Consider the following 21,691-nt stretch of genomic DNA (forward strand, 5'->3'; position numbering starts at 1 on the left):
GCCTAACACGCAGAAGGTCCCCGGTTCGATCCCGGGCGGAAACACTTTTTCATCTCTTTAAGCAAGACGTACTAACATGCATCTGCTACCATCTGTACCCGAAACCTTCGTAATCGCCTTCACGCGTCGGACCCGAGTGTCAATTGCTCACATCGAATAAGAAATTCATTTGATATTGACGGCGAGCTTTTTGCGCTGACTCAGCCACTGACGTGCGATCACTTTGCACAAAACGCTAGGGCTCGTCCGGGATTTGAACCCGGGACCTCCTGCACCCTAAGCAGGAATCATACCCCTAGACCAACGAGCCCTGTGACACGGCGAATGCCAATTATTCCAGTCCCTCGATGTCGTCCAGGGTGCCCTGGAAGTCTCGTGTACGCTGGCGGGATGGGGGCGGCGCGAATTCCTGCGGTCGGCGGCCTTCCTGGGCTATTGGTACCTTCATGTAGAGCTGCCGCTGGGCTCGCACTGCCTGCTGCTGAGAAAGTGATTGCTTTTGCTGATATGACTTGCAATAACGACTGCGCGAAACGCCGCTATCTCGTTAGGGGTGCTACGGCAGACACCCTCTCGAGCACCCCGAAGACTTCTTGAGCCCTCGGCTGTGATGGGTTCCAGGCTGACAAAAGAACTGTCGTGTGTGCATTCGCGGACGAGAGAAAGTCTGAGGCAAGTTCGAGTGAACAAGGATGGACTCCTCAGGTCCGTCGTTTCCGTAGTGTAGCGGTTATCACGTCTGCTTCACACGCAGAAGGTCCCCGGTTCGATCCCGGGCGGGAACAGTATTTTCCTGCCTATGTCGTATTGTCCTCCAATGAGCCACGTCGTGTGTGGATCTGCTGCATGTCCCTTCGTTTGCAAGTACCACATTTATTGAATTTTTTAGTTACGATGGCAACATCACTATAAATCGTCTGTGAAGTAAGGTGCACACAAGCAGTTTCCGTGGTGTAGCGGTTATCACGTCTGCCTAACACGCAGAAGGTCCCCGGTTCGATCCCGGGCGGAAACACTTTTCCATCTCTTTAAGCAAGACGTACTAACATGCATCTGCTACCATCTGTACCCGAAACCTTCGTAATCGCCTTCACGCGTCGGACCCGAGTGTCAATTGCTCACATCGAATAAGAAATTCATTTGATATTGACGGCGAGCTTTTTGCGCTGACTCAGCCACTGACGTGCGATCACTTTGCACAAAACGCTAGGGCTCGTCCGGGATTTGAACCCGGGACCTCCTGCACCCTAAGCAGGAATCATACCCCTAGACCAACGAGCCCTGTGACACGGCAATGCCAATTATTCCAGTCCATCCATGTCGTCCAGGGTGCCATGGAGGTATCGTGTACGCTGGCGGGATGGGGGCGGTGCGAATTCCCGCGATCGGCTTCCTTCCTGGGCTATTGGTACCTTCATGTAGAGCTGCCGCTGGGCTCGCACTGAATGCTGCTGAGAAAGTGATTGCTTTTGCTGATATGACTTGCAATAACGACTGCGCGAAACGCCGCTATCTCGTTAGGGGTGCTACGGCAGACACCCTCTCGAGCACCCCGAAGACTTCTTGAGCCCTCGGCTGTGATGGGTTCCAGGCTGACAAAGGAACTGTCGTGTGTGCATTCGCGGACGAGAGAAAGTCTGAGGCAAGTTCGAGTGAACATGGATGGACTCCTCAGGTCCGTCGTTTCCGTAGTGTAGCGGTTATCACGTCTGCTTCACACGCAGAAGGTCCCCGGTTCGATCCCGGGCGGGAACAGTATTTTCCTGCCTATGTCGTATTGTCCTCCAATGAGCCACGTCGTGTGTGGATCTGCTGCATGTCCCTTCGTTTGCAAGTACCACATTTATTGAATTTTTTAGTTACGATGGCAACATCACTATAAGTCGTCTGTGAAGTAAGGTGCACACAAGCAGTTTCCGTGGTGTAGCGGTTATCACGTCTGCCTAACACGCAGAAGGTCCCCGGTTCGATCCCGGGCGGAAACACTTTTTCATCTCTTTAAGCAAGACGTACTAACATGCATCTGCTACCATCTGTACCCGAAACCTTCGTAATCGCCTTCACGCGTCGGACCCGAGTGTCAATTGCTCACATCGAATAAGAAATTCATTTGATATTGACGGCGAGCTTTTTGCGCTGACTCAGCCACTGACGTGCGATCACTTTGCACAAAACGCTAGGGCTCGTCCGGGATTTGAAATCGGGACCTCCTGCACCCTAATCAGGAATCATACCCCTAGACCAACGAGCCCTGTGACACGGCGAATGCCAATTATTCCAGTCCCTCGATGTCGTCCAGGGTGCCCTGGAAGTCTCGTGTACGCTGGCGGGATGGGGGCGGCGCGAATTCCTGCGGTCGGCGGCCTTCCTGGGCTATTGGTACCTTCATGTAGAGCTGCCGCTGGGCTCGCACTGCCTGCTGCTGAGAAAGTGATTGCTTTTGCTGATATGACTTGCAATAACGACTGCGCGAAACGCCGCTATCTCGTTAGGGGTGCTACGGCAGACACCCTCTCGAGCACCCCGAAGACTTCTTGAGCCCTCGGCTGTGATGGGTTCCAGGCTGACAAAAGAACTGTCGTGTGTGCATTCGCGGACGAGAGAAAGTCTGAGGCAAGTTCGAGTGAACAAGGATGGACTCCTCAGGTCCGTCGTTTCCGTAGTGTAGCGGTTATCACGTCTGCTTCACACGCAGAAGGTCCCCGGTTCGATCCCGGGCGGGAACAGTATTTTCCTGCCTATGTCGTATTGTCCTCCAATGAGCCACGTCGTGTGTGGATCTGCTGCATGTCCCTTCGTTTGCAAGTACCACATTTATTGAATTTTTTAGTTACGATGGCAACATCACTATAAATCGTCTGTGAAGTAAGGTGCACACAAGCAGTTTCCGTGGTGTAGCGGTTATCACGTCTGCCTAACACGCAGAAGGTCCCCGGTTCGATCCCGGGCGGAAACACTTTTCCATCTCTTTAAGCAAGACGTACTAACATGCATCTGCTACCATCTGTACCCGAAACCTTCGTAATCGCCTTCACGCGTCGGACCCGAGTGTCAATTGCTCACATCGAATAAGAAATTCATTTGATATTGACGGCGAGCTTTTTGCGCTGACTCAGCCACTGACGTGCGATCACTTTGCACAAAACGCTAGGGCTCGTCCGGGATTTGAACCCGGGACCTCCTGCACCCTAAGCAGGAATCATACCCCTAGACCAACGAGCCCTGTGACACGGCAATGCCAATTATTCCAGTCCATCCATGTCGTCCAGGGTGCCATGGAGGTATCGTGTACGCTGGCGGGATGGGGGCGGTGCGAATTCCCGCGATCGGCTTCCTTCCTGGGCTATTGGTACCTTCATGTAGAGCTGCCGCTGGGCTCGCACTGAATGCTGCTGAGAAAGTGATTGCTTTTGCTGATATGACTTGCAATAACGACTGCGCGAAACGCCGCTATCTCGTTAGGGGTGCTACGGCAGACACCCTCTCGAGCACCCCGAAGACTTCTTGAGCCCTCGGCTGTGATGGGTTCCAGGCTGACAAAGGAACTGTCGTGTGTGCATTCGCGGACGAGAGAAAGTCTGAGGCAAGTTCGAGTGAACATGGATGGACTCCTCAGGTCCGTCGTTTCCGTAGTGTAGCGGTTATCACGTCTGCTTCACACGCAGAAGGTCCCCGGTTCGATCCCGGGCGGGAACAGTATTTTCCTGCCTATGTCGTATTGTCCTCCAATGAGCCACGTCGTGTGTGGATCTGCTGCATGTCCCTTCGTTTGCAAGTACCACATTTATTGAATTTTTTAGTTACGATGGCAACATCACTATAAGTCGTCTGTGAAGTAAGGTGCACACAAGCAGTTTCCGTGGTGTAGCGGTTATCACGTCTGCCTAACACGCAGAAGGTCCCCGGTTCGATCCCGGGCGGAAACACTTTTTCATCTCTTTAAGCAAGACGTACTAACATGCATCTGCTACCATCTGTACCCGAAACCTTCGTAATCGCCTTCACGCGTCGGACCCGAGTGTCAATTGCTCACATCGAATAAGAAATTCATTTGATATTGACGGCGAGCTTTTTGCGCTGACTCAGCCACTGACGTGCGATCACTTTGCACAAAACGCTAGGGCTCGTCCGGGATTTGAAATCGGGACCTCCTGCACCCTAATCAGGAATCATACCCCTAGACCAACGAGCCCTGTGACACGGCGAATGCCAATTATTCCAGTCCCTCGATGTCGTCCAGGGTGCCCTGGAAGTCTCGTGTACGCTGGCGGGATGGGGGCGGCGCGAATTCCTGCGGTCGGCGGCCTTCCTGGGCTATTGGTACCTTCATGTAGAGCTGCCGCTGGGCTCGCACTGCCTGCTGCTGAGAAAGTGATTGCTTTTGCTGATATGACTTGCAATAACGACTGCGCGAAACGCCGCTATCTCGTTAGGGGTGCTACGGCAGACACCCTCTCGAGCACCCCGAAGACTTCTTGAGCCCTCGGCTGTGATGGGTTCCAGGCTGACAAAAGAACTGTCGTGTGTGCATTCGCGGACGAGAGAAAGTCTGAGGCAAGTTCGAGTGAACAAGGATGGACTCCTCAGGTCCGTCGTTTCCGTAGTGTAGCGGTTATCACGTCTGCTTCACACGCAGAAGGTCCCCGGTTCGATCCCGGGCGGGAACAGTATTTTCCTGCCTATGTCGTATTGTCCTCCAATGAGCCACGTCGTGTGTGGATCTGCTGCATGTCCCTTCGTTTGCAAGTACCACATTTATTGAATTTTTTAGTTACGATGGCAACATCACTATAAATCGTCTGTGAAGTAAGGTGCACACAAGCAGTTTCCGTGGTGTAGCGGTTATCACGTCTGCCTAACACGCAGAAGGTCCCCGGTTCGATCCCGGGCGGAAACACTTTTCCATCTCTTTAAGCAAGACGTACTAACATGCATCTGCTACCATCTGTACCCGAAACCTTCGTAATCGCCTTCACGCGTCGGACCCGAGTGTCAATTGCTCACATCGAATAAGAAATTCATTTGATATTGACGGCGAGCTTTTTGCGCTGACTCAGCCACTGACGTGCGATCACTTTGCACAAAACGCTAGGGCTCGTCCGGGATTTGAACCCGGGACCTCCTGCACCCTAAGCAGGAATCATACCCCTAGACCAACGAGCCCTGTGACACGGCAATGCCAATTATTCCAGTCCATCCATGTCGTCCAGGGTGCCATGGAGGTATCGTGTACGCTGGCGGGATGGGGGCGGTGCGAATTCCCGCGATCGGCTTCCTTCCTGGGCTATTGGTACCTTCATGTAGAGCTGCCGCTGGGCTCGCACTGAATGCTGCTGAGAAAGTGATTGCTTTTGCTGATATGACTTGCAATAACGACTGCGCGAAACGCCGCTATCTCGTTAGGGGTGCTACGGCAGACACCCTCTCGAGCACCCCGAAGACTTCTTGAGCCCTCGGCTGTGATGGGTTCCAGGCTGACAAAGGAACTGTCGTGTGTGCATTCGCGGACGAGAGAAAGTCTGAGGCAAGTTCGAGTGAACATGGATGGACTCCTCAGGTCCGTCGTTTCCGTAGTGTAGCGGTTATCACGTCTGCTTCACACGCAGAAGGTCCCCGGTTCGATCCCGGGCGGGAACAGTATTTTCCTGCCTATGTCGTATTGTCCTCCAATGAGCCACGTCGTGTGTGGATCTGCTGCATGTCCCTTCGTTTGCAAGTACCACATTTATTGAATTTTTTAGTTACGATGGCAACATCACTATAAGTCGTCTGTGAAGTAAAGTGCACACAAGCAGTTTCCGTGGTGTAGCGGTTATCACGTCTGCCTAACACGCAGAAGGTCCCCGGTTCGATCCCGGGCGGAAACACTTTTTCATCTCTTTAAGCAAGACGTACTAACATGCATCTGCTACCATCTGTACCCGAAACCTTCGTAATCGCCTTCACGCGTCGGACCCGAGTGTCAATTGCTCACATCGAATAAGAAATTCATTTGATATTGACGGCGAGCTTTTTGCGCTGACTCAGCCACTGACGTGCGATCACTTTGCACAAAACGCTAGGGCTCGTCCGGGATTTGAACCCGGGACCTCCTGCACCCTAAGCAGGAATCATACCCCTAGACCAACGAGCCCTGTGACACGGCGAATGCCAATTATTCCAGTCCCTCGATGTCGTCCAGGGTGCCCTGGAAGTCTCGTGTACGCTGGCGGGATGGGGGCGGCGCGAATTCCTGCGGTCGGCGGCCTTCCTGGGCTATTGGTACCTTCATGTAGAGCTGCCGCTGGGCTCGCACTGCCTGCTGCTGAGAAAGTGATTGCTTTTGCTGATATGACTTGCAATAACGACTGCGCGAAACGCCGCTATCTCGTTAGGGGTGCTACGGCAGACACCCTCTCGAGCACCCCGAAGACTTCTTGAGCCCTCGGCTGTGATGGGTTCCAGGCTGACAAAAGAACTGTCGTGTGTGCATTCGCGGACGAGAGAAAGTCTGAGGCAAGTTCGAGTGAACAAGGATGGACTCCTCAGGTCCGTCGTTTCCGTAGTGTAGCGGTTATCACGTCTGCTTCACACGCAGAAGGTCCCCGGTTCGATCCCGGGCGGGAACAGTATTTTCCTGCCTATGTCGTATTGTCCTCCAATGAGCCACGTCGTGTGTGGATCTGCTGCATGTCCCTTCGTTTGCAAGTACCACATTTATTGAATTTTTTAGTTACGATGGCAACATCACTATAAATCGTCTGTGAAGTAAGGTGCACACAAGCAGTTTCCGTGGTGTAGCGGTTATCACGTCTGCCTAACACGCAGAAGGTCCCCGGTTCGGTCCCGGGCGGAAACACTTTTCCATCTCTTTAAGCAAGACGTACTAACATGCATCTGCTACCATCTGTACCCGAAACCTTCGTAATCGCCTTCACGCGTCGGACCCGAGTGTCAATTGCTCACATCGAATAAGAAATTCATTTGATATTGACGGCGAGCTTTTTGCGCTGACTCAGCCACTGACGTGCGATCACTTTGCACAAAACGCTAGGGCTCGTCCGGGATTTGAACCCGGGACCTCCTGCACCCTAAGCAGGAATCATACCCCTAGACCAACGAGCCCTGTGACACGGCGAATGCCAATTATTCCAGTCCCTCGATGTCGTCCAGGGTGCCCTGGAAGTCTCGTGTACGCTGGCGGGATGGGGGCGGCGCGAATTCCTGCGGTCGGCGGCCTTCCTGGGCTATTGGTACCTTCATGTAGAGCTGCCGCTGGGCTCGCACTGCCTGCTGCTGAGAAAGTGATTGCTTTTGCTGATATGACTTGCAATAACGACTGCGCGAAACGCCGCTATCTCGTTAGGGGTGCTACGGCAGACACCCTCTCGAGCACCCCGAAGACTTCTTGAGCCCTCGGCTGTGATGGGTTCCAGGCTGACAAAGGAACTGTCGTGTGTGCATTCGCGGACGAGAGAAAGTCTGAGGCAAGTTCGAGTGAACATGGATGGACTCCTCAGGTCCGTCGTTTCCGTAGTGTAGCGGTTATCACGTCTGCTTCACACGCAGAAGGTCCCCGGTTCGATCCCGGGCGGGAACAGTATTTTCCTGCCTATGTCGTATTGTCCTCCAATGAGCCACGTCGTGTGTGGATCTGCTGCATGTCCCTTCGTTTGCAAGTACCACATTTATTGAATTTTTTAGTTACGATGGCAACATCACTATAAATCGTCTGTGAAGTAAGGTGCACACAAGCAGTTTCCGTGGTGTAGCGGTTATCACGTCTGCCTAACACGCAGAAGGTCCCCGGTTCGATCCCGGGCGGAAACACTTTTCCATCTCTTTAAGCAAGACGTACTAACATGCATCTGCTACCATCTGTACCCGAAACCTTCGTAATCGCCTTCACGCGTCGGACCCGAGTGTCAATTGCTCACATCGAATAAGAAATTCATTTGATATTGACGGCGAGCTTTTTGCGCTGACTCAGCCACTGACGTGCGATCACTTTGCACAAAACGCTAGGGCTCGTCCGGGATTTGAACCCGGGACCTCCTGCACCCTAAGCAGGAATCATACCCCTAGACCAACGAGCCCTGTGACACGGCAATGCCAATTATTCCAGTCCATCCATGTCGTCCAGGGTGCCATGGAGGTATCGTGTACGCTGGCGGGATGGGGGCGGTGCGAATTCCCGCGATCGGCTTCCTTCCTGGGCTATTGGTACCTTCATGTAGAGCTGCCGCTGGGCTCGCACTGAATGCTGCTGAGAAAGTGATTGCTTTTGCTGATATGACTTGCAATAACGACTGCGCGAAACGCCGCTATCTCGTTAGGGGTGCTACGGCAGACACCCTCTCGAGCACCCCGAAGACTTCTTGAGCCCTCGGCTGTGATGGGTTCCAGGCTGACAAAGGAACTGTCGTGTGTGCATTCGCGGACGAGAGAAAGTCTGAGGCAAGTTCGAGTGAACATGGATGGACTCCTCAGGTCCGTCGTTTCCGTAGTGTAGCGGTTATCACGTCTGCTTCACACGCAGAAGGTCCCCGGTTCGATCCCGGGCGGGAACAGTATTTTCCTGCCTATGTCGTATTGTCCTCCAATGAGCCACGTCGTGTGTGGATCTGCTGCATGTCCCTTCGTTTGCAAGTACCACATTTATTGAATTTTTTAGTTACGATGGCAACATCACTATAAGTCGTCTGTGAAGTAAGGTGCACACAAGCAGTTTCCGTGGTGTAGCGGTTATCACGTCTGCCTAACACGCAGAAGGTCCCCGGTTCGATCCCGGGCGGAAACACTTTTTCATCTCTTTAAGCAAGACGTACTAACATGCATCTGCTACCATCTGTACCCGAAACCTTCGTAATCGCCTTCACGCGTCGGACCCGAGTGTCAATTGCTCACATCGAATAAGAAATTCATTTGATATTGACGGCGAGCTTTTTGCGCTGACTCAGCCACTGACGTGCGATCACTTTGCACAAAACGCTAGGGCTCGTCCGGGATTTGAAATCGGGACCTCCTGCACCCTAATCAGGAATCATACCCCTAGACCAACGAGCCCTGTGACACGGCGAATGCCAATTATTCCAGTCCCTCGATGTCGTCCAGGGTGCCCTGGAAGTCTCGTGTACGCTGGCGGGATGGGGGCGGCGCGAATTCCTGCGGTCGGCGGCCTTCCTGGGCTATTGGTACCTTCATGTAGAGCTGCCGCTGGGCTCGCACTGCCTGCTGCTGAGAAAGTGATTGCTTTTGCTGATATGACTTGCAATAACGACTGCGCGAAACGCCGCTATCTCGTTAGGGGTGCTACGGCAGACACCCTCTCGAGCACCCCGAAGACTTCTTGAGCCCTCGGCTGTGATGGGTTCCAGGCTGACAAAAGAACTGTCGTGTGTGCATTCGCGGACGAGAGAAAGTCTGAGGCAAGTTCGAGTGAACAAGGATGGACTCCTCAGGTCCGTCGTTTCCGTAGTGTAGCGGTTATCACGTCTGCTTCACACGCAGAAGGTCCCCGGTTCGATCCCGGGCGGGAACAGTATTTTCCTGCCTATGTCGTATTGTCCTCCAATGAGCCACGTCGTGTGTGGATCTGCTGCATGTCCCTTCGTTTGCAAGTACCACATTTATTGAATTTTTTAGTTACGATGGCAACATCACTATAAATCGTCTGTGAAGTAAGGTGCACACAAGCAGTTTCCGTGGTGTAGCGGTTATCACGTCTGCCTAACACGCAGAAGGTCCCCGGTTCGATCCCGGGCGGAAACACTTTTCCATCTCTTTAAGCAAGACGTACTAACATGCATCTGCTACCATCTGTACCCGAAACCTTCGTAATCGCCTTCACGCGTCGGACCCGAGTGTCAATTGCTCACATCGAATAAGAAATTCATTTGATATTGACGGCGAGCTTTTTGCGCTGACTCAGCCACTGACGTGCGATCACTTTGCACAAAACGCTAGGGCTCGTCCGGGATTTGAACCCGGGACCTCCTGCACCCTAAGCAGGAATCATACCCCTAGACCAACGAGCCCTGTGACACGGCAATGCCAATTATTCCAGTCCATCCATGTCGTCCAGGGTGCCATGGAGGTATCGTGTACGCTGGCGGGATGGGGGCGGTGCGAATTCCCGCGATCGGCTTCCTTCCTGGGCTATTGGTACCTTCATGTAGAGCTGCCGCTGGGCTCGCACTGAATGCTGCTGAGAAAGTGATTGCTTTTGCTGATATGACTTGCAATAACGACTGCGCGAAACGCCGCTATCTCGTTAGGGGTGCTACGGCAGACACCCTCTCGAGCACCCCGAAGACTTCTTGAGCCCTCGGCTGTGATGGGTTCCAGGCTGACAAAGGAACTGTCGTGTGTGCATTCGCGGACGAGAGAAAGTCTGAGGCAAGTTCGAGTGAACATGGATGGACTCCTCAGGTCCGTCGTTTCCGTAGTGTAGCGGTTATCACGTCTGCTTCACACGCAGAAGGTCCCCGGTTCGATCCCGGGCGGGAACAGTATTTTCCTGCCTATGTCGTATTGTCCTCCAATGAGCCACGTCGTGTGTGGATCTGCTGCATGTCCCTTCGTTTGCAAGTACCACATTTATTGAATTTTTTAGTTACGATGGCAACATCACTATAAGTCGTCTGTGAAGTAAAGTGCACACAAGCAGTTTCCGTGGTGTAGCGGTTATCACGTCTGCCTAACACGCAGAAGGTCCCCGGTTCGATCCCGGGCGGAAACACTTTTTCATCTCTTTAAGCAAGACGTACTAACATGCATCTGCTACCATCTGTACCCGAAACCTTCGTAATCGCCTTCACGCGTCGGACCCGAGTGTCAATTGCTCACATCGAATAAGAAATTCATTTGATATTGACGGCGAGCTTTTTGCGCTGACTCAGCCACTGACGTGCGATCACTTTGCACAAAACGCTAGGGCTCGTCCGGGATTTGAACCCGGGACCTCCTGCACCCTAAGCAGGAATCATACCCCTAGACCAACGAGCCCTGTGACACGGCGAATGCCAATTATTCCAGTCCCTCGATGTCGTCCAGGGTGCCCTGGAAGTCTCGTGTACGCTGGCGGGATGGGGGCGGCGCGAATTCCTGCGGTCGGCGGCCTTCCTGGGCTATTGGTACCTTCATGTAGAGCTGCCGCTGGGCTCGCACTGCCTGCTGCTGAGAAAGTGATTGCTTTTGCTGATATGACTTGCAATAACGACTGCGCGAAACGCCGCTATCTCGTTAGGGGTGCTACGGCAGACACCCTCTCGAGCACCCCGAAGACTTCTTGAGCCCTCGGCTGTGATGGGTTCCAGGCTGACAAAAGAACTGTCGTGTGTGCATTCGCGGACGAGAGAAAGTCTGAGGCAAGTTCGAGTGAACAAGGATGGACTCCTCAGGTCCGTCGTTTCCGTAGTGTAGCGGTTATCACGTCTGCTTCACACGCAGAAGGTCCCCGGTTCGATCCCGGGCGGGAACAGTATTTTCCTGCCTATGTCGTATTGTCCTCCAATGAGCCACGTCGTGTGTGGATCTGCTGCATGTCCCTTCGTTTGCAAGTACCACATTTATTGAATTTTTTAGTTACGATGGCAACATCACTATAAATCGTCTGTGAAGTAAGGTGCACACAAGCAGTTTCCGTGGTGTAGCGGTTATCACGTCTGCCTAACACGCAGAAGGTCCCCGGTTCGGTCCCGGGCGGAAACACTTTTCCATCTCTTTAAGCAAGACGTACTAACATGCATCTGCTACCATCTGTACCCGAAACCTTCGTAATCGCCTTCACGCGTCGGACCCGAGTGTCAATTGCTCACATCGAATAAGAAATTCATTTGATATTGACGGCGAGCTTTTTGCGCTGACTCAGCCACTGACGTGCGATCACTTTGCACAAAACGCTAGGGCTCGTCCGGGATTTGAACCCGGGACCTCCTGCACCCTAAGCAGGAATCATACCCCTAGACCAACGAGCCCTGTGACACGGCGAATGCCAATTATTCCAGTCCCTCGATGTCGTCCAGGGTGCCCTGGAAGTCTCGTGTACGCTGGCGGGATGGGGGCGGCGCGAATTCCTGCGGTCGGCGGCCTTCCTGGGCTATTGGTACCTTCATGTAGAGCTGCCGCTGGGCTCGCACTGCCTGCTGCTGAGAAAGTGATTGCTTTTGCTGATATGACTTGCAATAACGACTGCGCGAAACGCCGCTATCTCGTTAGGGGTGCTACGGCAGACACCCTCTCGAGCACCCCGAAGACTTCTTGAGCCCTCGGCTGTGATGGGTTCCAGGCTGACAAAGGAACTGTCGTGTGTGCATTCGCGGACGAGAGAAAGTCTGAGGCAAGTTCGAGTGAACATGGATGGACTCCTCAGGTCCGTCGTTTCCGTAGTGTAGCGGTTATCACGTCTGCTTCACACGCAGAAGGTCCCCGGTTCGATCCCGGGCGGGAACAGTATTTTCCTGCCTATGTCGTATTGTCCTCCAATGAGCCACGTCGTGTGTGGATCTGCTGCATGTCCCTTCGTTTGCAAGTACCACATTTATTGAATTTTTTAGTTACGATGGCAACATCACTATAAATCGTCTGTGAAGTAAGGTGCACACAAGCAGTTTCCGTGGTGTAGCGGTTATCACGTCTGCCTAACACGCAGAAGGTCCCCGGTTCGATCCCGGGCGGAAACACTTTTCCATCTCTTTAAGCAAGACGTACTAACATGCATCTGCTACCATCTGTACCCGAAACCTTCGTAATCGCCTTCACGCGTCGGACCCGAGTGTCAATTGCTCACATCGAATAAGAAATTCATTTGATATTGACGGCGAGCTTTTTGCGCTGACTCAGCCACTGACGTGCGATCACTTTGCACAAAACGCTAGGGCTCGTCCGGGATTTGAACCCGGGACCTCCTGCACCCTAAGCAGGAATCATACCCCTAGACCAACGAGCCCTGTGACACGGCAATGCCAATTATTCCAGTCCATCCATGTCGTCCAGGGTGCCATGGAGGTATCGTGTACGCTGGCGGGATGGGGGCGGTGCGAATTCCCGCGATCGGCTTCCTTCCTGGGCTATTGGTACCTTCATGTAGAGCTGCCGCTGGGCTCGCACTGAATGCTGCTGAGAAAGTGATTGCTTTTGCTGATATGACTTGCAATAACGACTGCGCGAAACGCCGCTATCTCGTTAGGGGTGCTACGGCAGACACCCTCTCGAGCACCCCGAAGACTTCTTGAGCCCTCGGCTGTGATGGGTTCCAGGCTGACAAAGGAACTGTCGTGTGTGCATTCGCGGACGAGAGAAAGTCTGAGGCAAGTTCGAGTGAACATGGATGGACTCCTCAGGTCCGTCGTTTCCGTAGTGTAGCGGTTATCACGTCTGCTTCACACGCAGAAGGTCCCCGGTTCGATCCCGGGCGGGAACAGTATTTTCCTGCCTATGTCGTATTGTCCTCCAATGAGCCACGTCGTGTGTGGATCTGCTGCATGTCCCTTCGTTTGCAAGTACCACATTTATTGAATTTTTTAGTTACGATGGCAACATCACTATAAGTCGTCTGTGAAGTAAAGTGCACACAAGCAGTTTCCGTGGTGTAGCGGTTATCACGTCTGCCTAACACGCAGAAGGTCCCCGGTTCGATCCCGGGCGGAAACACTTTTTCATCTCTTTAAGCAAGACGTACTAACATGCATCTGCTACCATCTGTACCCGAAACCTTCGTAATCGCCTTCACGCGTCGGACCCGAGTGTCAATTGCTCACATCGAATAAGAAATTCATTTGATATTGACGGCGAGCTTTTTGCGCTGACTCAGCCACTGACGTGCGATCACTTTGCACAAAACGCTAGGGCTCGTCCGGGATTTGAACCCGGGACCTCCTGCACCCTAAGCAGGAATCATACCCCTAGACCAACGAGCCCTGTGACACGGCGAATGCCAATTATTCCAGTCCCTCGATGTCGTCCAGGGTGCCCTGGAAGTCTCGTGTACGCTGGCGGGATGGGGGCGGCGCGAATTCCTGCGGTCGGCGGCCTTCCTGGGCTATTGGTACCTTCATGTAGAGCTGCCGCTGGGCTCGCACTGCCTGCTGCTGAGAAAGTGATTGCTTTTGCTGATATGACTTGCAATAACGACTGCGCGAAACGCCGCTATCTCGTTAGGGGTGCTACGGCAGACACCCTCTCGAGCACCCCGAAGACTTCTTGAGCCCTCGGCTGTGATGGGTTCCAGGCTGACAAAAGAACTGTCGTGTGTGCATTCGCGGACGAGAGAAAGTCTGAGGCAAGTTCGAGTGAACAAGGATGGACTCCTCAGGTCCGTCGTTTCCGTAGTGTAGCGGTTATCACGTCTGCTTCACACGCAGAAGGTCCCCGGTTCGATCCCGGGCGGGAACAGTATTTTCCTGCCTATGTCGTATTGTCCTCCAATGAGCCACGTCGTGTGTGGATCTGCTGCATGTCCCTTCGTTTGCAAGTACCACATTTATTGAATTTTTTAGTTACGATGGCAACATCACTATAAATCGTCTGTGAAGTAAGGTGCACACAAGCAGTTTCCGTGGTGTAGCGGTTATCACGTCTGCCTAACACGCAGAAGGTCCCCGGTTCGGTCCCGGGCGGAAACACTTTTCCATCTCTTTAAGCAAGACGTACTAACATGCATCTGCTACCATCTGTACCCGAAACCTTCGTAATCGCCTTCACGCGTCGGACCCGAGTGTCAATTGCTCACATCGAATAAGAAATTCATTTGATATTGACGGCGAGCTTTTTGCGCTGACTCAGCCACTGACGTGCGATCACTTTGCACAAAACGCTAGGGCTCGTCCGGGATTTGAACCCGGGACCTCCTGCACCCTAAGCAGGAATCATACCCCTAGACCAACGAGCCCTGTGACACGGCGAATGCCAATTATTCCAGTCCCTCGATGTCGTCCAGGGTGCCCTGGAAGTCTCGTGTACGCTGGCGGGATGGGGGCGGCGCGAATTCCTGCGGTCGGCGGCCTTCCTGGGCTATTGGTACCTTCATGTAGAGCTGCCGCTGGGCTCGCACTGCCTGCTGCTGAGAAAGTGATTGCTTTTGCTGATATGACTTGCAATAACGACTGCGCGAAACGCCGCTATCTCGTTAGGGGTGCTACGGCAGACACCCTCTCGAGCACCCCGAAGACTTCTTGAGCCCTCGGCTGTGATGGGTTCCAGGCTGACAAAGGAACTGTCGTGTGTGCATTCGCGGACGAGAGAAAGTCTGAGGCAAGTTCGAGTGAACATGGATGGACTCCTCAGGTCCGTCGTTTCCGTAGTGTAGCGGTTATCACGTCTGCTTCACACGCAGAAGGTCCCCGGTTCGATCCCGGGCGGGAACAGTATTTTCCTGCCTATGTCGTATTGTCCTCCAATGAGCCACGTCGTGTGTGGATCTGCTGCATGTCCCTTCGTTTGCAAGTACCACATTTATTGAATTTTTTAGTTACGATGGCAACATCACTATAAATCGTCTGTGAAGTAAGGTGCACACAAGCAGTTTCCGTGGTGTAGCGGTTATCACGTCTGCCTAACACGCAGAAGGTCCCCGGTTCGATCCCGGGCGGAAACACTTTTCCATCTCTTTAAGCAAGACGTACTAACATGCATCTGCTACCATCTGTACCCGAAACCTTCGTAATCGCCTTCACGCGTCGGACCCGAGTGTCAATTGCTCACATCGAATAAGAAATTCATTTGATATTGACGGCGAGCTTTTTGCGCTGACTCAGCCACTGACGTGCGATCACTTTGCACAAAACGCTAGGGCTCGTCCGGGATTTGAACCCGGGACCTCCTGCACCCTAAGCAGGAATCATACCCCTAGACCAACGAGCCCTGTGACACGGCAATGCCAATTATTCCAGTCCATCCATGTCGTCCAGGGTGCCATGGAGGTATCGTGTACGCTGGCGGGATGGGGGCGGTGCGAATTCCCGCGATCGGCTTCCTTCCTGGGCTATTGGTACCTTCATGTAGAGCTGCCGCTGGGCTCGCACTGAATGCTGCTGAGAAAGTGATTGCTTTTGCTGATATGACTTGCAATAACGACTGCGCGAAACGCCGCTATCTCGTTAGGGGTGCTACGGCAGACACCCTCTCGAGCACCCCGAAGACTTCTTGAGCCCTCGGCTGTGATGGGTTCCAGGCTGACAAAGGAACTGTCGTGTGTGCATTCGCGGACGAGAGAAAGTCTGAGGCAAGTTCGAGTGAACATGGATGGACTCCTCAGGTCCGTCGTTTCCGTAGTGTAGCGGTTATCACGTCTGCTTCACACGCAGAAGGTCCCCGGTTCGATCCCGGGCGGGAACAGTATTTTCCTGCCTATGTCGTATTGTCCTCCAATGAGCCACGTCGTGTGTGGATCTGCTGCATGTCCCTTCGTTTGCAAGTACCACATTTATTGAATTTTTTAGTTACGATGGCAACATCACTATAAGTCGTCTGTGAAGTAAGGTGCACACAAGCAGTTTCCGTGGTGTAGCGGTTATCACGTCTGCCTAACACGCAGAAGGTCCCCGGTTCGATCCCGGGCGGAAACACTTTTTCATCTCTTTAAGCAAGACGTACTAACATGCATCTGCTACCATCTGTACCCGAAACCTTCGTAATCGCCTTCACGCGTCGGACCCGAGTGTCAATTGCTCACATCGAATAAGAAATTCATTTGATATTGACGGCGAGCTTTTTGCGCTGACTCAGCCACTGACGTGCGATCACTTTGCACAAAACGCTAGGGCTCGTCCGGGATTTGAAATCGGGACCTCCTGCACCCTAATCAGGAATCATACCCCTAGACCAACGAGCCCTGTGACACGGCGAATGCCAATTATTCCAGTCCCTCGATGTCGTCCAGGGTGCCCTGGAAGTCTCGTGTACGCTGGCGGGATGGGGGCGGCGCGAATTCCTGCGGTCGGCGGCCTTCCTGGGCTATTGGTACCTTCATGTAGAGCTGCCGCTGGGCTCGCACTGCCTGCTGCTGAGAAAGTGATTGCTTTTGCTGATATGACTTGCAATAACGACTGCGCGAAACGCCGCTATCTCGTTAGGGGTGCTACGGCAGACACCCTCTCGAGCACCCCGAAGACTTCTTGAGCCCTCGGCTGTGATGGGTTCCAGGCTGACAAAAGAACTGTCGTGTGTGCATTCGCGGACGAGAGAAAGTCTGAGGCAAGTTCGAGTGAACAAGGATGGACTCCTCAGGTCCGTCGTTTCCGTAGTGTAGCGGTTATCACGTCTGCTTCACACGCAGAAGGTCCCCGGTTCGATCCCGGGCGGGAACAGTATTTTCCTGCCTATGTCGTATTGTCCTCCAATGAGCCACGTCGTGTGTGGATCTGCTGCATGTCCCTTCGTTTGCAAGTACCACATTTATTGAATTTTTTAGTTACGATGGCAACATCACTATAAATCGTCTGTGAAGTAAGGTGCACACAAGCAGTTTCCGTGGTGTAGCGGTTATCACGTCTGCCTAACACGCAGAAGGTCCCCGGTTCGATCCCGGGCGGAAACACTTTTCCATCTCTTTAAGCAAGACGTACTAACATGCATCTGCTACCATCTGTACCCGAAACCTTCGTAATCGCCTTCACGCGTCGGACCCGAGTGTCAATTGCTCACATCGAATAAGAAATTCATTTGATATTGACGGCGAGCTTTTTGCGCTGACTCAGCCACTGACGTGCGATCACTTTGCACAAAACGCTAGGGCTCGTCCGGGATTTGAACCCGGGACCTCCTGCACCCTAAGCAGGAATCATACCCCTAGACCAACGAGCCCTGTGACACGGCAATGCCAATTATTCCAGTCCATCCATGTCGTCCAGGGTGCCATGGAGGTATCGTGTACGCTGGCGGGATGGGGGCGGTGCGAATTCCCGCGATCGGCTTCCTTCCTGGGCTATTGGTACCTTCATGTAGAGCTGCCGCTGGGCTCGCACTGAATGCTGCTGAGAAAGTGATTGCTTTTGCTGATATGACTTGCAATAACGACTGCGCGAAACGCCGCTATCTCGTTAGGGGTGCTACGGCAGACACCCTCTCGAGCACCCCGAAGACTTCTTGAGCCCTCGGCTGTGATGGGTTCCAGGCTGACAAAGGAACTGTCGTGTGTGCATTCGCGGACGAGAGAAAGTCTGAGGCAAGTTCGAGTGAACATGGATGGACTCCTCAGGTCCGTCGTTTCCGTAGTGTAGCGGTTATCACGTCTGCTTCACACGCAGAAGGTCCCCGGTTCGATCCCGGGCGGGAACAGTATTTTCCTGCCTATGTCGTATTGTCCTCCAATGAGCCACGTCGTGTGTGGATCTGCTGCATGTCCCTTCGTTTGCAAGTACCACATTTATTGAATTTTTTAGTTACGATGGCAACATCACTATAAGTCGTCTGTGAAGTAAAGTGCACACAAGCAGTTTCCGTGGTGTAGCGGTTATCACGTCTGCCTAACACGCAGAAGGTCCCCGGTTCGATCCCGGGCGGAAACACTTTTTCATCTCTTTAAGCAAGACGTACTAACATGCATCTGCTACCATCTGTACCCGAAACCTTCGTAATCGCCTTCACGCGTCGGACCCGAGTGTCAATTGCTCACATCGAATAAGAAATTCATTTGATATTGACGGCGAGCTTTTTGCGCTGACTCAGCCACTGACGTGCGATCACTTTGCACAAAACGCTAGGGCTCGTCCGGGATTTGAACCCGGGACCTCCTGCACCCTAAGCAGGAATCATACCCCTAGACCAACGAGCCCTGTGACACGGCGAATGCCAATTATTCCAGTCCCTCGATGTCGTCCAGGGTGCCCTGGAAGTCTCGTGTACGCTGGCGGGATGGGGGCGGCGCGAATTCCTGCGGTCGGCGGCCTTCCTGGGCTATTGGTACCTTCATGTAGAGCTGCCGCTGGGCTCGCACTGCCTGCTGCTGAGAAAGTGATTGCTTTTGCTGATATGACTTGCAATAACGACTGCGCGAAACGCCGCTATCTCGTTAGGGGTGCTACGGCAGACACCCTCTCGAGCACCCCGAAGACTTCTTGAGCCCTCGGCTGTGATGGGTTCCAGGCTGACAAAAGAACTGTCGTGTGTGCATTCGCGGACGAGAGAAAGTCTGAGGCAAGTTCGAGTGAACAAGGATGGACTCCTCAGGTCCGTCGTTTCCGTAGTGTAGCGGTTATCACGTCTGCTTCACACGCAGAAGGTCCCCGGTTCGATCCCGGGCGGGAACAGTATTTTCCTGCCTATGTCGTATTGTCCTCCAATGAGCCACGTCGTGTGTGGATCTGCTGCATGTCCCTTCGTTTGCAAGTACCACATTTATTGAATTTTTTAGTTACGATGGCAACATCACTATAAATCGTCTGTGAAGTAAGGTGCACACAAGCAGTTTCCGTGGTGTAGCGGTTATCACGTCTGCCTAACACGCAGAAGGTCCCCGGTTCGGTCCCGGGCGGAAACACTTTTCCATCTCTTTAAGCAAGACGTACTAACATGCATCTGCTACCATCTGTACCCGAAACCTTCGTAATCGCCTTCACGCGTCGGACCCGAGTGTCAATTGCTCACATCGAATAAGAAATTCATTTGATATTGACGGCGAGCTTTTTGCGCTGACTCAGCCACTGACGTGCGATCACTTTGCACAAAACGCTAGGGCTCGTCCGGGATTTGAACCCGGGACCTCCTGCACCCTAAGCAGGAATCATACCCCTAGACCAACGAGCCCTGTGACACGGCGAATGCCAATTATTCCAGTCCCTCGATGTCGTCCAGGGTGCCCTGGAAGTCTCGTGTACGCTGGCGGGATGGGGGCGGCGCGAATTCCTGCGGTCGGCGGCCTTCCTGGGCTATTGGTACCTTCATGTAGAGCTGCCGCTGGGCTCGCACTGCCTGCTGCTGAGAAAGTGATTGCTTTTGCTGATATGACTTGCAATAACGACTGCGCGAAACGCCGCTATCTCGTTAGGGGTGCTACGGCAGACACCCTCTCGAGCACCCCGAAGACTTCTTGAGCCCTCGGCTGTGATGGGTTCCAGGCTGACAAAGGAACTGTCGTGTGTGCATTCGCGGACGAGAGAAAGTCTGAGGCAAGTTCGAGTGAACATGGATGGACTCCTCAGGTCCGTCGTTTCCGTAGTGTAGCGGTTATCACGTCTGCTTCACACGCAGAAGGTCCCCGGTTCGATCCCGGGCGGGAACAGTATTTTCCTGCCTATGTCGTATTGTCCTCCAATGAGCCACGTCGTGTGTGGATCTGCTGCATGTCCCTTCGTTTGCAAGTACCACATTTATTGAATTTTTTAGTTACGATGGCAACATCACTATAAATCGTCTGTGAAGTAAGGTGCACACAAGCAGTTTCCGTGGTGTAGCGGTTATCACGTCTGCCTAACACGCAGAAGGTCCCCGGTTCGATCCCGGGCGGAAACACTTTTCCATCTCTTTAAGCAAGACGTACTAACATGCATCTGCTACCATCTGTACCCGAAACCTTCGTAATCGCCTTCACGCGTCGGACCCGAGTGTCAATTGCTCACATCGAATAAGAAATTCATTTGATATTGACGGCGAGCTTTTTGCGCTGACTCAGCCACTGACGTGCGATCACTTTGCACAAAACGCTAGGGCTCGTCCGGGATTTGAACCCGGGACCTCCTGCACCCTAAGCAGGAATCATACCCCTAGACCAACGAGCCCTGTGACACGGCAATGCCAATTATTCCAGTCCATCCATGTCGTCCAGGGTGCCATGGAGGTATCGTGTACGCTGGCGGGATGGGGGCGGTGCGAATTCCCGCGATCGGCTTCCTTCCTGGGCTATTGGTACCTTCATGTAGAGCTGCCGCTGGGCTCGCACTGAATGCTGCTGAGAAAGTGATTGCTTTTGCTGATATGACTTGCAATAACGACTGCGCGAAACGCCGCTATCTCGTTAGGGGTGCTACGGCAGACACCCTCTCGAGCACCCCGAAGACTTCTTGAGCCCTCGGCTGTGATGGGTTCCAGGCTGACAAAGGAACTGTCGTGTGTGCATTCGCGGACGAGAGAAAGTCTGAGGCAAGTTCGAGTGAACATGGATGGACTCCTCAGGTCCGTCGTTTCCGTAGTGTAGCGGTTATCACGTCTGCTTCACACGCAGAAGGTCCCCGGTTCGATCCCGGGCGGGAACAGTATTTTCCTGCCTATGTCGTATTGTCCTCCAATGAGCCACGTCGTGTGTGGATCTGCTGCATGTCCCTTCGTTTGCAAGTACCACATTTATTGAATTTTTTAGTTACGATGGCAACATCACTATAAGTCGTCTGTGAAGTAAAGTGCACACAAGCAGTTTCCGTGGTGTAGCGGTTATCACGTCTGCCTAACACGCAGAAGGTCCCCGGTTCGATCCCGGGCGGAAACACTTTTTCATCTCTTTAAGCAAGACGTACTAACATGCATCTGCTACCATCTGTACCCGAAACCTTCGTAATCGCCTTCACGCGTCGGACCCGAGTGTCAATTGCTCACATCGAATAAGAAATTCATTTGATATTGACGGCGAGCTTTTTGCGCTGACTCAGCCACTGACGTGCGATCACTTTGCACAAAACGCTAGGGCTCGTCCGGGATTTGAACCCGGGACCTCCTGCACCCTAAGCAGGAATCATACCCCTAGACCAACGAGCCCTGTGACACGGCGAATGCCAATTATTCC

General features: G+C 53.1%; 63 non-coding genes across 63 annotated transcripts; 44 read left to right on the forward strand and 19 right to left on the reverse strand.

Moving 5' to 3' along the window:
* Positions 1–238: 238 nt before the first annotated feature.
* Trnap-agg (transfer RNA proline (anticodon AGG)) lies at positions 239–310 on the reverse strand. Its single transcript has one exon. It is a non-coding gene; the product is annotated as a tRNA-Pro (tRNA).
* Positions 311–712: 402 nt separating this feature from the next.
* On the forward strand, positions 713–785 carry Trnav-cac (transfer RNA valine (anticodon CAC)). The gene has a single exon. It is a non-coding gene; the product is annotated as a tRNA-Val (tRNA).
* A 157-nt stretch (positions 786–942) lies between these two features.
* Trnav-aac (transfer RNA valine (anticodon AAC)) lies at positions 943–1,015 on the forward strand. The gene has a single exon. It is a non-coding gene; the product is annotated as a tRNA-Val (tRNA).
* Positions 1,016–1,209: 194 nt separating this feature from the next.
* Trnap-agg (transfer RNA proline (anticodon AGG)) lies at positions 1,210–1,281 on the reverse strand. The gene has a single exon. It is a non-coding gene; the product is annotated as a tRNA-Pro (tRNA).
* A 401-nt stretch (positions 1,282–1,682) lies between these two features.
* Trnav-cac (transfer RNA valine (anticodon CAC)) lies at positions 1,683–1,755 on the forward strand. The gene has a single exon. It is a non-coding gene; the product is annotated as a tRNA-Val (tRNA).
* Positions 1,756–1,912: 157 nt separating this feature from the next.
* On the forward strand, positions 1,913–1,985 carry Trnav-aac (transfer RNA valine (anticodon AAC)). The gene has a single exon. It is a non-coding gene; the product is annotated as a tRNA-Val (tRNA).
* Positions 1,986–2,653: 668 nt separating this feature from the next.
* On the forward strand, positions 2,654–2,726 carry Trnav-cac (transfer RNA valine (anticodon CAC)). Its single transcript has one exon. It is a non-coding gene; the product is annotated as a tRNA-Val (tRNA).
* A 157-nt stretch (positions 2,727–2,883) lies between these two features.
* On the forward strand, positions 2,884–2,956 carry Trnav-aac (transfer RNA valine (anticodon AAC)). The gene has a single exon. It is a non-coding gene; the product is annotated as a tRNA-Val (tRNA).
* A 194-nt stretch (positions 2,957–3,150) lies between these two features.
* Positions 3,151–3,222, reverse strand: Trnap-agg (transfer RNA proline (anticodon AGG)). The gene has a single exon. It is a non-coding gene; the product is annotated as a tRNA-Pro (tRNA).
* Positions 3,223–3,623: 401 nt separating this feature from the next.
* Trnav-cac (transfer RNA valine (anticodon CAC)) lies at positions 3,624–3,696 on the forward strand. The gene has a single exon. It is a non-coding gene; the product is annotated as a tRNA-Val (tRNA).
* A 157-nt stretch (positions 3,697–3,853) lies between these two features.
* On the forward strand, positions 3,854–3,926 carry Trnav-aac (transfer RNA valine (anticodon AAC)). Its single transcript has one exon. It is a non-coding gene; the product is annotated as a tRNA-Val (tRNA).
* Positions 3,927–4,594: 668 nt separating this feature from the next.
* Positions 4,595–4,667, forward strand: Trnav-cac (transfer RNA valine (anticodon CAC)). The gene has a single exon. It is a non-coding gene; the product is annotated as a tRNA-Val (tRNA).
* A 157-nt stretch (positions 4,668–4,824) lies between these two features.
* Positions 4,825–4,897, forward strand: Trnav-aac (transfer RNA valine (anticodon AAC)). Its single transcript has one exon. It is a non-coding gene; the product is annotated as a tRNA-Val (tRNA).
* A 194-nt stretch (positions 4,898–5,091) lies between these two features.
* Positions 5,092–5,163, reverse strand: Trnap-agg (transfer RNA proline (anticodon AGG)). Its single transcript has one exon. It is a non-coding gene; the product is annotated as a tRNA-Pro (tRNA).
* A 401-nt stretch (positions 5,164–5,564) lies between these two features.
* On the forward strand, positions 5,565–5,637 carry Trnav-cac (transfer RNA valine (anticodon CAC)). Its single transcript has one exon. It is a non-coding gene; the product is annotated as a tRNA-Val (tRNA).
* A 157-nt stretch (positions 5,638–5,794) lies between these two features.
* Trnav-aac (transfer RNA valine (anticodon AAC)) lies at positions 5,795–5,867 on the forward strand. Its single transcript has one exon. It is a non-coding gene; the product is annotated as a tRNA-Val (tRNA).
* A 194-nt stretch (positions 5,868–6,061) lies between these two features.
* Trnap-agg (transfer RNA proline (anticodon AGG)) lies at positions 6,062–6,133 on the reverse strand. Its single transcript has one exon. It is a non-coding gene; the product is annotated as a tRNA-Pro (tRNA).
* Positions 6,134–6,535: 402 nt separating this feature from the next.
* Positions 6,536–6,608, forward strand: Trnav-cac (transfer RNA valine (anticodon CAC)). The gene has a single exon. It is a non-coding gene; the product is annotated as a tRNA-Val (tRNA).
* A 157-nt stretch (positions 6,609–6,765) lies between these two features.
* Positions 6,766–6,838, forward strand: Trnav-aac (transfer RNA valine (anticodon AAC)). Its single transcript has one exon. It is a non-coding gene; the product is annotated as a tRNA-Val (tRNA).
* A 194-nt stretch (positions 6,839–7,032) lies between these two features.
* Positions 7,033–7,104, reverse strand: Trnap-agg (transfer RNA proline (anticodon AGG)). The gene has a single exon. It is a non-coding gene; the product is annotated as a tRNA-Pro (tRNA).
* A 402-nt stretch (positions 7,105–7,506) lies between these two features.
* On the forward strand, positions 7,507–7,579 carry Trnav-cac (transfer RNA valine (anticodon CAC)). Its single transcript has one exon. It is a non-coding gene; the product is annotated as a tRNA-Val (tRNA).
* Positions 7,580–7,736: 157 nt separating this feature from the next.
* Positions 7,737–7,809, forward strand: Trnav-aac (transfer RNA valine (anticodon AAC)). Its single transcript has one exon. It is a non-coding gene; the product is annotated as a tRNA-Val (tRNA).
* A 194-nt stretch (positions 7,810–8,003) lies between these two features.
* On the reverse strand, positions 8,004–8,075 carry Trnap-agg (transfer RNA proline (anticodon AGG)). The gene has a single exon. It is a non-coding gene; the product is annotated as a tRNA-Pro (tRNA).
* A 401-nt stretch (positions 8,076–8,476) lies between these two features.
* On the forward strand, positions 8,477–8,549 carry Trnav-cac (transfer RNA valine (anticodon CAC)). Its single transcript has one exon. It is a non-coding gene; the product is annotated as a tRNA-Val (tRNA).
* Positions 8,550–8,706: 157 nt separating this feature from the next.
* On the forward strand, positions 8,707–8,779 carry Trnav-aac (transfer RNA valine (anticodon AAC)). Its single transcript has one exon. It is a non-coding gene; the product is annotated as a tRNA-Val (tRNA).
* Positions 8,780–9,447: 668 nt separating this feature from the next.
* On the forward strand, positions 9,448–9,520 carry Trnav-cac (transfer RNA valine (anticodon CAC)). Its single transcript has one exon. It is a non-coding gene; the product is annotated as a tRNA-Val (tRNA).
* A 157-nt stretch (positions 9,521–9,677) lies between these two features.
* On the forward strand, positions 9,678–9,750 carry Trnav-aac (transfer RNA valine (anticodon AAC)). The gene has a single exon. It is a non-coding gene; the product is annotated as a tRNA-Val (tRNA).
* Positions 9,751–9,944: 194 nt separating this feature from the next.
* Positions 9,945–10,016, reverse strand: Trnap-agg (transfer RNA proline (anticodon AGG)). The gene has a single exon. It is a non-coding gene; the product is annotated as a tRNA-Pro (tRNA).
* Positions 10,017–10,417: 401 nt separating this feature from the next.
* On the forward strand, positions 10,418–10,490 carry Trnav-cac (transfer RNA valine (anticodon CAC)). The gene has a single exon. It is a non-coding gene; the product is annotated as a tRNA-Val (tRNA).
* A 157-nt stretch (positions 10,491–10,647) lies between these two features.
* Trnav-aac (transfer RNA valine (anticodon AAC)) lies at positions 10,648–10,720 on the forward strand. Its single transcript has one exon. It is a non-coding gene; the product is annotated as a tRNA-Val (tRNA).
* Positions 10,721–10,914: 194 nt separating this feature from the next.
* Trnap-agg (transfer RNA proline (anticodon AGG)) lies at positions 10,915–10,986 on the reverse strand. Its single transcript has one exon. It is a non-coding gene; the product is annotated as a tRNA-Pro (tRNA).
* A 402-nt stretch (positions 10,987–11,388) lies between these two features.
* On the forward strand, positions 11,389–11,461 carry Trnav-cac (transfer RNA valine (anticodon CAC)). Its single transcript has one exon. It is a non-coding gene; the product is annotated as a tRNA-Val (tRNA).
* Positions 11,462–11,618: 157 nt separating this feature from the next.
* Positions 11,619–11,691, forward strand: Trnav-aac (transfer RNA valine (anticodon AAC)). The gene has a single exon. It is a non-coding gene; the product is annotated as a tRNA-Val (tRNA).
* A 194-nt stretch (positions 11,692–11,885) lies between these two features.
* On the reverse strand, positions 11,886–11,957 carry Trnap-agg (transfer RNA proline (anticodon AGG)). The gene has a single exon. It is a non-coding gene; the product is annotated as a tRNA-Pro (tRNA).
* A 402-nt stretch (positions 11,958–12,359) lies between these two features.
* Trnav-cac (transfer RNA valine (anticodon CAC)) lies at positions 12,360–12,432 on the forward strand. The gene has a single exon. It is a non-coding gene; the product is annotated as a tRNA-Val (tRNA).
* A 157-nt stretch (positions 12,433–12,589) lies between these two features.
* On the forward strand, positions 12,590–12,662 carry Trnav-aac (transfer RNA valine (anticodon AAC)). Its single transcript has one exon. It is a non-coding gene; the product is annotated as a tRNA-Val (tRNA).
* A 194-nt stretch (positions 12,663–12,856) lies between these two features.
* On the reverse strand, positions 12,857–12,928 carry Trnap-agg (transfer RNA proline (anticodon AGG)). Its single transcript has one exon. It is a non-coding gene; the product is annotated as a tRNA-Pro (tRNA).
* Positions 12,929–13,329: 401 nt separating this feature from the next.
* Trnav-cac (transfer RNA valine (anticodon CAC)) lies at positions 13,330–13,402 on the forward strand. Its single transcript has one exon. It is a non-coding gene; the product is annotated as a tRNA-Val (tRNA).
* A 157-nt stretch (positions 13,403–13,559) lies between these two features.
* Trnav-aac (transfer RNA valine (anticodon AAC)) lies at positions 13,560–13,632 on the forward strand. Its single transcript has one exon. It is a non-coding gene; the product is annotated as a tRNA-Val (tRNA).
* Positions 13,633–13,826: 194 nt separating this feature from the next.
* Trnap-agg (transfer RNA proline (anticodon AGG)) lies at positions 13,827–13,898 on the reverse strand. Its single transcript has one exon. It is a non-coding gene; the product is annotated as a tRNA-Pro (tRNA).
* Positions 13,899–14,300: 402 nt separating this feature from the next.
* Trnav-cac (transfer RNA valine (anticodon CAC)) lies at positions 14,301–14,373 on the forward strand. Its single transcript has one exon. It is a non-coding gene; the product is annotated as a tRNA-Val (tRNA).
* Positions 14,374–14,530: 157 nt separating this feature from the next.
* Trnav-aac (transfer RNA valine (anticodon AAC)) lies at positions 14,531–14,603 on the forward strand. Its single transcript has one exon. It is a non-coding gene; the product is annotated as a tRNA-Val (tRNA).
* Positions 14,604–14,797: 194 nt separating this feature from the next.
* Trnap-agg (transfer RNA proline (anticodon AGG)) lies at positions 14,798–14,869 on the reverse strand. Its single transcript has one exon. It is a non-coding gene; the product is annotated as a tRNA-Pro (tRNA).
* A 402-nt stretch (positions 14,870–15,271) lies between these two features.
* Positions 15,272–15,344, forward strand: Trnav-cac (transfer RNA valine (anticodon CAC)). Its single transcript has one exon. It is a non-coding gene; the product is annotated as a tRNA-Val (tRNA).
* A 157-nt stretch (positions 15,345–15,501) lies between these two features.
* Positions 15,502–15,574, forward strand: Trnav-aac (transfer RNA valine (anticodon AAC)). Its single transcript has one exon. It is a non-coding gene; the product is annotated as a tRNA-Val (tRNA).
* A 194-nt stretch (positions 15,575–15,768) lies between these two features.
* Trnap-agg (transfer RNA proline (anticodon AGG)) lies at positions 15,769–15,840 on the reverse strand. Its single transcript has one exon. It is a non-coding gene; the product is annotated as a tRNA-Pro (tRNA).
* A 401-nt stretch (positions 15,841–16,241) lies between these two features.
* Positions 16,242–16,314, forward strand: Trnav-cac (transfer RNA valine (anticodon CAC)). The gene has a single exon. It is a non-coding gene; the product is annotated as a tRNA-Val (tRNA).
* A 157-nt stretch (positions 16,315–16,471) lies between these two features.
* Trnav-aac (transfer RNA valine (anticodon AAC)) lies at positions 16,472–16,544 on the forward strand. The gene has a single exon. It is a non-coding gene; the product is annotated as a tRNA-Val (tRNA).
* A 668-nt stretch (positions 16,545–17,212) lies between these two features.
* On the forward strand, positions 17,213–17,285 carry Trnav-cac (transfer RNA valine (anticodon CAC)). The gene has a single exon. It is a non-coding gene; the product is annotated as a tRNA-Val (tRNA).
* Positions 17,286–17,442: 157 nt separating this feature from the next.
* Trnav-aac (transfer RNA valine (anticodon AAC)) lies at positions 17,443–17,515 on the forward strand. The gene has a single exon. It is a non-coding gene; the product is annotated as a tRNA-Val (tRNA).
* A 194-nt stretch (positions 17,516–17,709) lies between these two features.
* Trnap-agg (transfer RNA proline (anticodon AGG)) lies at positions 17,710–17,781 on the reverse strand. The gene has a single exon. It is a non-coding gene; the product is annotated as a tRNA-Pro (tRNA).
* A 401-nt stretch (positions 17,782–18,182) lies between these two features.
* Trnav-cac (transfer RNA valine (anticodon CAC)) lies at positions 18,183–18,255 on the forward strand. Its single transcript has one exon. It is a non-coding gene; the product is annotated as a tRNA-Val (tRNA).
* Positions 18,256–18,412: 157 nt separating this feature from the next.
* Positions 18,413–18,485, forward strand: Trnav-aac (transfer RNA valine (anticodon AAC)). The gene has a single exon. It is a non-coding gene; the product is annotated as a tRNA-Val (tRNA).
* Positions 18,486–18,679: 194 nt separating this feature from the next.
* On the reverse strand, positions 18,680–18,751 carry Trnap-agg (transfer RNA proline (anticodon AGG)). The gene has a single exon. It is a non-coding gene; the product is annotated as a tRNA-Pro (tRNA).
* Positions 18,752–19,153: 402 nt separating this feature from the next.
* Trnav-cac (transfer RNA valine (anticodon CAC)) lies at positions 19,154–19,226 on the forward strand. The gene has a single exon. It is a non-coding gene; the product is annotated as a tRNA-Val (tRNA).
* Positions 19,227–19,383: 157 nt separating this feature from the next.
* On the forward strand, positions 19,384–19,456 carry Trnav-aac (transfer RNA valine (anticodon AAC)). Its single transcript has one exon. It is a non-coding gene; the product is annotated as a tRNA-Val (tRNA).
* Positions 19,457–19,650: 194 nt separating this feature from the next.
* On the reverse strand, positions 19,651–19,722 carry Trnap-agg (transfer RNA proline (anticodon AGG)). The gene has a single exon. It is a non-coding gene; the product is annotated as a tRNA-Pro (tRNA).
* A 402-nt stretch (positions 19,723–20,124) lies between these two features.
* Trnav-cac (transfer RNA valine (anticodon CAC)) lies at positions 20,125–20,197 on the forward strand. Its single transcript has one exon. It is a non-coding gene; the product is annotated as a tRNA-Val (tRNA).
* A 157-nt stretch (positions 20,198–20,354) lies between these two features.
* Positions 20,355–20,427, forward strand: Trnav-aac (transfer RNA valine (anticodon AAC)). The gene has a single exon. It is a non-coding gene; the product is annotated as a tRNA-Val (tRNA).
* Positions 20,428–20,621: 194 nt separating this feature from the next.
* Positions 20,622–20,693, reverse strand: Trnap-agg (transfer RNA proline (anticodon AGG)). Its single transcript has one exon. It is a non-coding gene; the product is annotated as a tRNA-Pro (tRNA).
* Positions 20,694–21,094: 401 nt separating this feature from the next.
* On the forward strand, positions 21,095–21,167 carry Trnav-cac (transfer RNA valine (anticodon CAC)). The gene has a single exon. It is a non-coding gene; the product is annotated as a tRNA-Val (tRNA).
* Positions 21,168–21,324: 157 nt separating this feature from the next.
* On the forward strand, positions 21,325–21,397 carry Trnav-aac (transfer RNA valine (anticodon AAC)). The gene has a single exon. It is a non-coding gene; the product is annotated as a tRNA-Val (tRNA).
* Positions 21,398–21,591: 194 nt separating this feature from the next.
* Positions 21,592–21,663, reverse strand: Trnap-agg (transfer RNA proline (anticodon AGG)). The gene has a single exon. It is a non-coding gene; the product is annotated as a tRNA-Pro (tRNA).
* Positions 21,664–21,691: the final 28 nt, after the last annotated feature.

The sequence above is a fragment of the Schistocerca serialis genome, unplaced genomic scaffold, assembly GCF_023864345.2.
Source record: "Schistocerca serialis cubense isolate TAMUIC-IGC-003099 unplaced genomic scaffold, iqSchSeri2.2 HiC_scaffold_755, whole genome shotgun sequence".
NCBI lineage: Eukaryota > Metazoa > Arthropoda > Insecta > Orthoptera > Acrididae > Schistocerca > Schistocerca serialis.